This window comes from Hydra vulgaris, chromosome 01 (genome assembly GCF_038396675.1).
Source record: "Hydra vulgaris chromosome 01, alternate assembly HydraT2T_AEP".
Taxonomy (NCBI): domain Eukaryota; kingdom Metazoa; phylum Cnidaria; class Hydrozoa; order Anthoathecata; family Hydridae; genus Hydra; species Hydra vulgaris.
The window spans coordinates 38057237-38067500 of record NC_088920.1 but is presented as its reverse complement, the minus strand read 5'-3'; the positions used below and the strand labels follow the sequence as shown (position 1 = coordinate 38067500).

Here is a 10264-nt window from a genome sequence, read left to right as displayed (position 1 = left end):
AATTGGTATGTTTAAAAAAGCTTCTCTATAATCAGCACAACCTTCTGCTAGTAAAATTATGATTTAATTATTTTTCTGAATGATTATTGAATTCATAATATTTCTATTTATATACACTATTTAATACATTTTTATTATGTTATCCATCAAAGTGCAGTAGAAGTAAAATCAAGAGTAGTATTTAAATTTTTACTTTGATTAACATTTTTAAAATATATAGTTGATTGTCTTTCATTTTATTTGTTCAGCCAATGACTTTCACAAATAGTTGGTTTATATTAAATGTTACATAATACCATTCACAAAAATGAGCGACTGCTAGTCGGTAAAGGGTGCTGATACATGAAATTTTACAATTTTTTTGTTATCTTTAGTCCAATCTACACAGTCTACCACTGGTAAATTTGTATAGGATAATTTTTAGTATTGATTATAAAATTAAAAATACAATCAGCAACGAGTGGTAAGTTTAACAAAATTGTTACCACTCGTTGCTGATTGTATTTTTAATTTTATAATCAATACTAAAAATTATCCTATACAAATTTACCAGTGGTAGACTGTGTAGATTGGACTAAAGATAACAAAAAAATTGTAAAATTTCAAAAGTAACAATCGTCAAATCAGTTCTGTGTAAGATACAACCTTATTAATAAAATGAAAATAAACAATCAAAATATAACAGTAAAAATATAAAAATATATATTCATTAAACAATACGCTAACATTAGGAATGTATATAATTTGGTTTATAATGGTATAATGGTATTTATTATGCATACTTTGTTTATATATAAATTATGTTAATTTGGTTGTAGTTATATATAAACGATGTTATTTATACTTATGAAATTTAAAAAATAAGCATAATATTTAGTAGAGTCTAAACAATAAGTAAACATAAGGCATGCTAGTATAATGATTTAAATAATAGTCCAGTTATAGAAGTATACAATCGAAGTAAAAAAAGATAATAACAATAATATCTTTTATTATAGTTGAAAAACACTAACAAATTTTTTGTTAGGAATAAACCAATGAAGAATCTGATTTGTATACTTATTTATATATGGTGTGTTAATAAAATTGTCAACTGATACTATCACTTAACAATCCATTCAAAAGCAAGAGTCTTTATCTGAAACATTATTCTTTTTATATGTAACCTAAGAAAACAATAAGTTTTTACATTTATCATTATTTTTTGTTTCAAACATAAGTTAACTATAATATTATTATGAAATAAAAGAAATTAACTTTAATCTCTTAGAGAATTAAAAACACTTTTATTTATATTTTGCACTTTAATTTTAATCTAATAATAAAAATCAACATAATACAAAATTGCAATAATTTTTGTAGAGTCGCCCCCCCTCCCTTATCCGCCCCCGTATTTCGCTTACCGAAAAAAACAACAACAACAAAAAAACGAAAATAGGCACCAAAAGTTCTACACTAATTAAACTATTTGCTGGTATTTATTTTTCGTTGAAAATTGGCATGTGAATAGGAAATGCATGTAGAAAATTATTTTATTAATAAAAAAAGGGGGATCGACATTTTTACGACTGCAATTTTATGTGCGAACATCAACCAAATTTTCATGCAAAATTTTCGAAAAAATAATCCATAAAAAAGTATGCTAACCATACATTATAGTTATAAAAAAATCAAGATTAACCTTTCGTTTTTTAAAAATAGTCTAGGTTCATATATATTTCTAATAAGAATCACCACAAAATAACGTTTGCCTAGAACTACCTAAAAAAAGTGGTAAACTTAATCTAACACAAATTAAACTATTTGCTGGTATTTTTTTTTCGTTGAAATTTGGCAAGTGAATAAGAAATGCATGTAGAAAACTGTTTTAATAATAAAAAAAGGGGGATCGACATTTCTTCTACTGCAATTTCATGTGTGAACATCAACCAAATATTCAGGAGCAAAATAATCCATAAAAAAGTTGAGTAACCATACATAAAAGTCTTGAAAAATCAAGATTAGCTCTTCTTCTTTCAAAAAAGTATCTATGTGCATATATGTTTCTAAAAAAAAATTCTACAAAAACACGTCTGTCCCACGCTGCCTAAAAAAAGTGTTAAAAAAATGAGAACCAAAATTTTAGTATAAAAATCGGTTCCGTAAATCGCGATTTCCGCGTACCTAATATATATATATATATATATATATATATATATATCATATATATAGTATATATATATTAAAATATATTATAATTAAAATGACTATATATATAGTCAATTAAATTAGCTTTTATGAATATATGTTTTAATTTACTTGACAAGCATAAACTTTATTATTATTTTTTTTTTTTTTAATAAAATTTTGTTAAGTTGAAATAAATGATTTTTTTGTTTCTTGTGCCCACATTTTGTAACTCTAGCACAAACCAATATAATACAGAAAAAATTCTTTGCGATTGTTTTGGTTCTATAAACAAAAAATTATTAGTCGTATGCTGATAACTTAAAAAAGCAAGGAAGCATTGGTTGCGTTTTCTTGAAATTTATCTTAAGTAAATACGGTTGACCTACACAGTTATAAATAGTTACGTACATTTTATTTTTATTATTTTATTGATATTTTGACTACTCTATTTAATACACTCAGATATTTTTCGATCGAAAATTTTTTTAGATTTCTAAAGGTTGATTGGTTGTTACAGATATTTGTTTTGGTTTTAAATACCTATTGTGTACATAGAACGCTACTGACTTTTGTTTTATGTACACAATAGTTGTTTGGAATACCCGCTAGTGAGACAATTATACGGCTTTGATTGTAGCGATTATACCCACCATACGATTTTTTGTTTTTGTTTTAATCGTGTATCTTGATACTGCTCTTTTTATAATACTTATAATATATACCACATCCATTCATTTGACCTCTTTCATAACCTCTGATTTTTTTTAGTTTAAGAGGTCAGCAACTGTTTTAAACACAATTTCGTCCTAATTTTACTCAACTAACCTTTTTTCTATAAACAAAATTAGTATTGAAGTAATATGACCCCTTTTATGTTTTAATGTTGTGCCAGAGTTATGTACACCTAAAGTGGTTTTGCACATTTTACTTCAAAATGTAATTTAAAAACTTCCTTCGTAAAAAACTACGCCTTTTCAAAATGTAATTGAAAACTTGAAAGTTGTAAATAAGAAAAGTAAGGTGTAATTGAGAAATACAACATGTAATTTAGAAGTCGCAATATGTAATTAAGAAACAAAACATGTAATTAAGAAATCTTAAAATGTAATTGAGAAACCCAACATGTAAATAAGAAATCGCAATATGTTATTTGAAAAACAAACGTTGTAATTAAGAAATCGTAATATGTAAATGAGAATACATTATTTGTAATTGCGAATTCAATGTAAGCTTAAAGTTCATTATAAAAGATCATCTTGGACATGCATTTGAATAAGTTAATAATATCAAATTTAGCATTTGTATGCACCAGCAATACAGTAGTACAGTAATGGAATTGAAAGATCGTTGTGTTATTTGTCAATACACTATGAATAGAAAGTCTGTTATTAAATTGAATCCGTGCAATCATTTATTTCACCAAATTTGTTTACAACCACTTCTGGAACAACCAGAACCACCTTGTCCGATTTGTAGACATGAAATACATATAACTGAACAAGTTGAAGGAAAACGTTTTATCTTCATCGAATAGTATAAGAAGAGTAACTGAATGTGCTGAGCGAAACGACGATTGGGTCCCAGTAAACACTCTTTTGTTGGTCCAACTGACGGGCCAGTATTGGCTATAGTTGGCAAACTGTTGGCAACCGCGCCAACGAATTAACGAACTTATTAACCGACTGTATACCGCGTGTTTATAAATCGTAAAAGTTTCCCGTAAATTTAATAAATGTATTTATAAATATATTTTATTTAACCGTTGCGTGGTCTAAGTGAAAAGTTCTGATTTGAAGCAATTTATCTTTCAAACGCTTTTTTACCTTTTAATTAAACTTTTAATAAATAAAAAAATATATATATATATATATAATAAATATATATACATATACATATTTATTATATATATATGCATATATATATACATATATATATATATACATATATATATATATATACATATATATATATATACATATATATATATACATATATATATATATACATATATATATATACATATATATATATACATATATATATATATATATATAGAACCCTTAGATGTTGTCCGAAAGTTTTTTCGATATTTTGTTGACAAAAAGTAAAAATTAAAATGCAAGACCGGAATTTTTTTTTTTTAATAATGATAGACTGCCTGCCCCAACCAAACCCTCAGTCGATGTAGCAGCACTCCCTTGCGGGTCAGGCTATTTGTCAGTCGATGTAGCAGCACTCCCTTGCGAGTCAGGCTATTTGTCAGTCGATGTAGCAGCGCTCCCTTGCGAGTAAGGCTATTTGTCAGTCGATGTAGCAGCACTCCCTTGCGAATCAGGCTATAAGATAGTCGATGTAGCAACACTCCGCGCATGATTTACAGTAAAAAAAATAAAAATAAAAACATTTTATTAAAAAAAGTAAAAATAAAAACATTTTTTTAAAAAAAATAAAAATAAAAACATTGTTTATATTGTTAAAAACATTCAAAATGTTATAAAAACATTCAGAATGTTTTTAAAAACATTCTGTTTTTAAAAACATTCTGTCAATTAAATTTGCGTTTTTGTGGTTTTTTTAAAAAACGATTAATTTGTAATTAAATTAATGGTTTTTACTTTCGTCCAACACGGAAATGTTGGACGAAAGTCAAAAGTAATTAAAAGTGACGTATGTGTTGGCGTAAGAATCACTTTTTTCTTTCCGCTCTTCCTAAAGCCAACAAACTATAGAACTATATATATATATATATATATATATATATATATATATATATATATATATATATATATATATATATATATATATATATATATATATATATATATATATATATATATATATATATATATATATATATACATATATATATATAATATAATATATATATTTAGCCTAGACTAGGCTTTTCTGAATGTGTCTTATTCTCATAGTTTTACAAGCTAGGTCTGCAAGCAAGTTTGAGCTAAAAAAATTTTCTTAGCCTTTATTAAAGGCTTTAAGGAGAATTGATGTTGTTCTTTTTTTAATTTAATTTTTTTAAATATAGTAATTGTTCTTGGTTTTTTACTTATTTGTTTTCAGATTCTTAAGAACTAGGCAACTAAGCCAAGCAAGTTTTGTTATATTTTTAGTGCAATTGGAAAGAGCTGAAAGCCATTTTTAAGTGCAATTGGAAAAAACAGAACTATTTTTTAGTCACTAAACACAGTAATTAGTACTGATTTGAGTAAATTTACTATTTTTTTTAATTTTATATTGGATTTATTTTATATTAAATATGGGGCATTCCATGTCAAGTGGAACCACTTTTTGGTCAAATCCGACATCACCTACTTGGATTTTGATGAAAATTGGCTCACATGTTGGGCATATGGGCAGAAGAAAAACGTAAATTTTTTTGACTTTGGTCAATTATTTGCTTAAATATGACTTTTCAAAGTTTTGACCTTTTCACTTGACCTTGGTTATTTAAAATGTCATAACTTTTTTGCTATTATACTTAGGAAGTTGATTTTAATGGCAAACAAAAGCTCTTGTACAGGTGAATAACTTTGTGTCTAAACAAAAAAGTTCAATAAAAAAAAAGTTATTGCTCATAATTTTTTTTTTTTGCCATAATTTTTTTTTTTTACACATTGCTTTTCTATTGTGGATGTCCCATGAAAAAATCTTTTTGGGATTCCCATAAACAGCTTTGGGATTAATATTAAAGTATAAGTAGGTTCTAAAAATTTAATATTTAAATATCTTATAGTTATACAATATTTTAAGGTAATTTATTGAACATAAGCCCTAGGTTATATAATAGCTACCGTATACCAAATATACTATAATTTGGTGATACTTGGCCTATATATATATATATATATATATATATATATATATATATATATATATATATATATATATATATATATATATATATATATATATATATATATATATATATATATATATATATATATATATATTGTTGAAAAGTAACAAAAATCCTTATTGAGCAGTTTCAACTACATGGCAGTACAGTACTGAATGCAGTATAAAATTTACACCATTACCATTGCAATACATATTTGCTAATAATAAATTTAAAAAGCTATAATAGTTAACAATGATGCAAGTTAAGTGCTTTGGTTGCTCCTTTAGACTCCTTAGAAGCTATGAAGTATGACCGACCAATTGTAGTTTTGGGTTCAACTGCTAGCAAAAGATCATTCAAATCAACGGTAAAAATATCTGGAGGATCTCTGAAGGAAAAAAATTGACCTGGAGCATAAGCGTGAAGGAAGTTCATGGTTACTTCTCTTTTTTTTTTGGATTGCTCTCCAACACATAACCTACCCACCAATGTTCCTACTCTACAACCATGTAACCAGTCATTGAACTGAAGTTGAGCTGTGTGACGTAATTTTTTAATTTCTAGATACAGAACTAGATCTATAATCTTGTACTTAAAGTTCATTCGTGGATAATGGTTTAAAGCAATGAAGTTTTTGGGTATCAGGAATCGTTTTAGCATTCGAAAATCTTTCCTTCAATATTGTGGATTCGATTTGCCAATCATTTGTAGTGAGGTATTCAAAGGAAATTCTTTGGATATTTTCTTTAGCAAATGTATATAATTTATAAGTGGTCATTATTTGGTCATGGTATGGACGTTGTAAGCTTGCTTTTGCCGCTTCACGTTTAACAGTTCCTCCAAGTCCATCACAACTGTATAAAGCTGGGACCTATCTGTTGAAGTCCACTGTTTATACTCAATTTCTTCAACTCCTTTAATTTCAAAGCATTGCAACAGCCATTCCTTTAGCATAGCAACTCCAGGGTAATTTTTACACTTGTCTAGAGGACATGCTGGCAAGAAAGGATTGCATTGGATTTTAGCCAAAGCATGTTTGTAGTTCTTAATAAGGGTTTCTAGTTCATCTTCTAGTTGTAAATCATCCATATGTGGTCCAACTATCATGAGCATAGCATTTTGATGAATGGTACATACACACACAGCAAGTACCACTTGCTCCTGCAAAGACATATTCTTTTGGATGTAGCTCTGCAAACTTCGAAAACCTGATTCTGATATTAGGATACTTATCTGAAAATAATTGACAAACCTTCTTCAAATTACTTAAAACTAATCTTTTCTGAATGTTTTCTTTCCCCATTTTCCATAACAGTTAGAAAATCTTTTTTTCCAGGCATTACACAGCTAACTGTGTCAGAATAATAAAAAGTCTTTTACCAAATCTTTCACATGTACAGGTAGTGATCTCTCATCACTTTTTGATTACTTCATTGAGCAACAAGTATTATCAAAATCATGATCTTTTCACTCTTACTTTTTGTTGATTTATACTTATCCTGCAGCACTTTAACAATGTCATCAGCACATGCGTTGGAAACTTTTTTTTTAGTTGCTTTGTTTTCATCATCCTCTGAAGTCTCAATGGCATTAGCATCTGAATTAGTTGATAAAAGGTCTAACTACCTTTTTACAAGTTTTTTAAGCCTTTTCTTTTTCTCCGGAATATAACTTTTAATAGTTTGTAACTTGTGTTTATCCTAGGCTGACTCACCCAATAACGACAAGGATTTATTAAAAATTGAAATTTCTTCTTTCTGGCACTAATAATTTTCATCTCCCTTGTCGCTACAAATATCTTGAGATCTGGAACTGACTTGAAAATCTGATTCTGTATTACAATTTGCAGAATTTTCATCATCCCATAATTCTATTTTGGAAGGTAAGCCAGTGATCCTCTTTCAAAAAGTACCACATAATTTTGCTCCAGCCGTAAGTTGTGAGGGGTACATAGTTACCTGCCGACTAACTACCCTTAAGGTTTTATGTTGTTATTTCTAATGGTGTTGGAGAGGATTATAACAATAGTGTTGTCTCTTCTTTAACTCTTTTACTTGCACTTGAAATACCATTTTTAATCTAAATTACAGAAAATGACCTCAAAATACCGCATTAGTGAGGCCGATAAATGTTAAATTTTTAGAACCTACTTGTACTTTAATATTAATCCCAATGCTGTTTATGGGAATCCCAAAAAGATTTTTCATGGGACATCCACAAAAGAAAAATCAATGTGTAAAAAAACAATTATGATCTTTGACCTCTGCCATCGACCAGGGTCAAATGACCAATAACTTTTTTTCTATTGAACTTATCACTTTTTTGTATAGACACAAAGTTGTTCATCTGTACAAAAGCTTCTGTTTGCCACCAAAATCAACTTCCTAAGTATAATAGCAAAAAAGTTATGACATTTTAAATAACCAAGGTCAAGTGAAAAGGTCAAAACTTTGAAAGGTCATATCTAAGGAAATAATTGACCTAAGTCAAAAAAATGTACACATTTTTCTTCTGTCCATATGCCTAACATGTGAGCCAATTTTCATCAAAATCCGAGTCAGTAATGTCGGATATTTTTGTTAAACATCTTCTGTATATAAACATAAAAAGATATGGATTTCAATAAATCTTAAGTTTAAATTAGTCTTTGATTAGAAAAGATCACAATTTGTAAGATTCTTTTACATTTTTTTATTATTCAGTTGTAACAATAGTAATATTACTATTAATATGTTTAATGATAATAGTGAAATTGAGATGGATAATATTAGGCTCAAAGAAGTTATTAATGTAAATGCTAAAAGGCAACTTGAAAATAGTTGTTGTCAAGTGAAAGAGATAGATCTAGGCAAGATGAAATTAATCGTTGTTGAAATCTAAGAAATGCTGTTCAGCAAGCAGAAAACTTACTCGCCAGAATTCAGTGTCAAGCAATGTTAATTTGATTTTATTTACGACAATTTAGAATAGAGAGCAAAGTATTAATTTTACTAATTATAGTAACAATTAATAACAGTTTTAAGTTTAAATGATTTTAAATTTTTTTATAATTTCAAACATAATTATGTTCTTTTCTTTTTTTTTAGTTGCCTTTGTCATTACTTGGTTAGTTTTCTTACTGTTGAAACATGGTTTTAATTTTGTAAATTTAATATGATGTGAAATTTACTCTATTAATCATTAGTCAACAGTAAGAGAGAACCTGGAGCTTAATTAAGAAATGCTGAAAATTAAATCAAGGTAAAAATAAATTTATTTATTGGTAGCATAATAAAACCAGTTACTACTATTTATTGCGTGTTTTTTTTACTTTTTTTAACATGCTGCTTTGGAAACACTTTCTTTCTCTCCCTCTCTCTCTCTCTTAGATGAGAGGGAGAGTTAATAAAACTTATGTAATTATTGAGCTCTTACGTATTTCTTAATACCACAATTGATAATGGCCATTTATTATATTTAGAAATATTTTACGAGTTGGTTGCTATTTTATGGTATAATTGTTCGAATTGTTTAACTATAATTGTCCCTCGATTGTTCAAATATTGTAATAAGTAAAATCTTTTTAGTCCAAGTATTTTATTTGATAAAAATCTTATGCCAGTGTGTTGCCAGTTATATGTATTATATGCCAGTGTAAATTGTGTTGTCTAGCCTTTTTATAGTCTTTTCTTTTTTAATTACTCTGGAGACACAGTAATGTGTGTTTACAAATATTTTATGCTATGTGCTACTGTGATCGTGTTTTGTGTTGATAGACCTATATAATATAGATATAATATATCAAGTGATTAATGTGTTTTTGTTATTTATGATTTAATTACTCATAACCCGTATTAGGGGTTGCTTACTGCTAGGTTTTTATTATTGTTTCTGTTGTAAATTACTATGTTAATATTATAATTGTAGTTGTTATTGTTATTATTACAATGATTATTACTGTATTATTACACAGGTCAACGAAAAAAAAAAAAATTTCTAGTGCGGAGCAAACAATTTGTTTAATATCAAATGTCAAGTATAAGACAGCATACAATTGGGTCCGCAGCGGAAATTTAAATTTTATTGGAAGAGGTCGTTTTAAACCAAAAAAATTAACCGATGATCAAACCGAAGAAACACTAACATGGATTGAAAGTGACTTTCAGTTGACATTGGTGGCCATTAAAACAAGGATATTAAGACAATTTAATTATAGCATCAGCACAACCTTATTTGCTAATTACTTCAAAGGCAGAC

General features: G+C 27.4%; 1 long non-coding RNA gene across 1 annotated transcript in view; it reads right to left on the bottom strand.

The window, feature by feature from the left end:
• The window catches only part of LOC136074875 (uncharacterized), a 2130-nt gene extending 959 nt beyond the window's left edge, over nt 1-1171 (bottom strand). The window contains exon 1 of the long non-coding RNA XR_010635522.1: nt 1014-1171. This is a non-coding gene — a long non-coding RNA (uncharacterized LOC136074875). The remainder of the gene's footprint in view (nt 1-1013) is intronic.
• Nucleotides 1172-10264: the final 9093 nt, after the last annotated feature.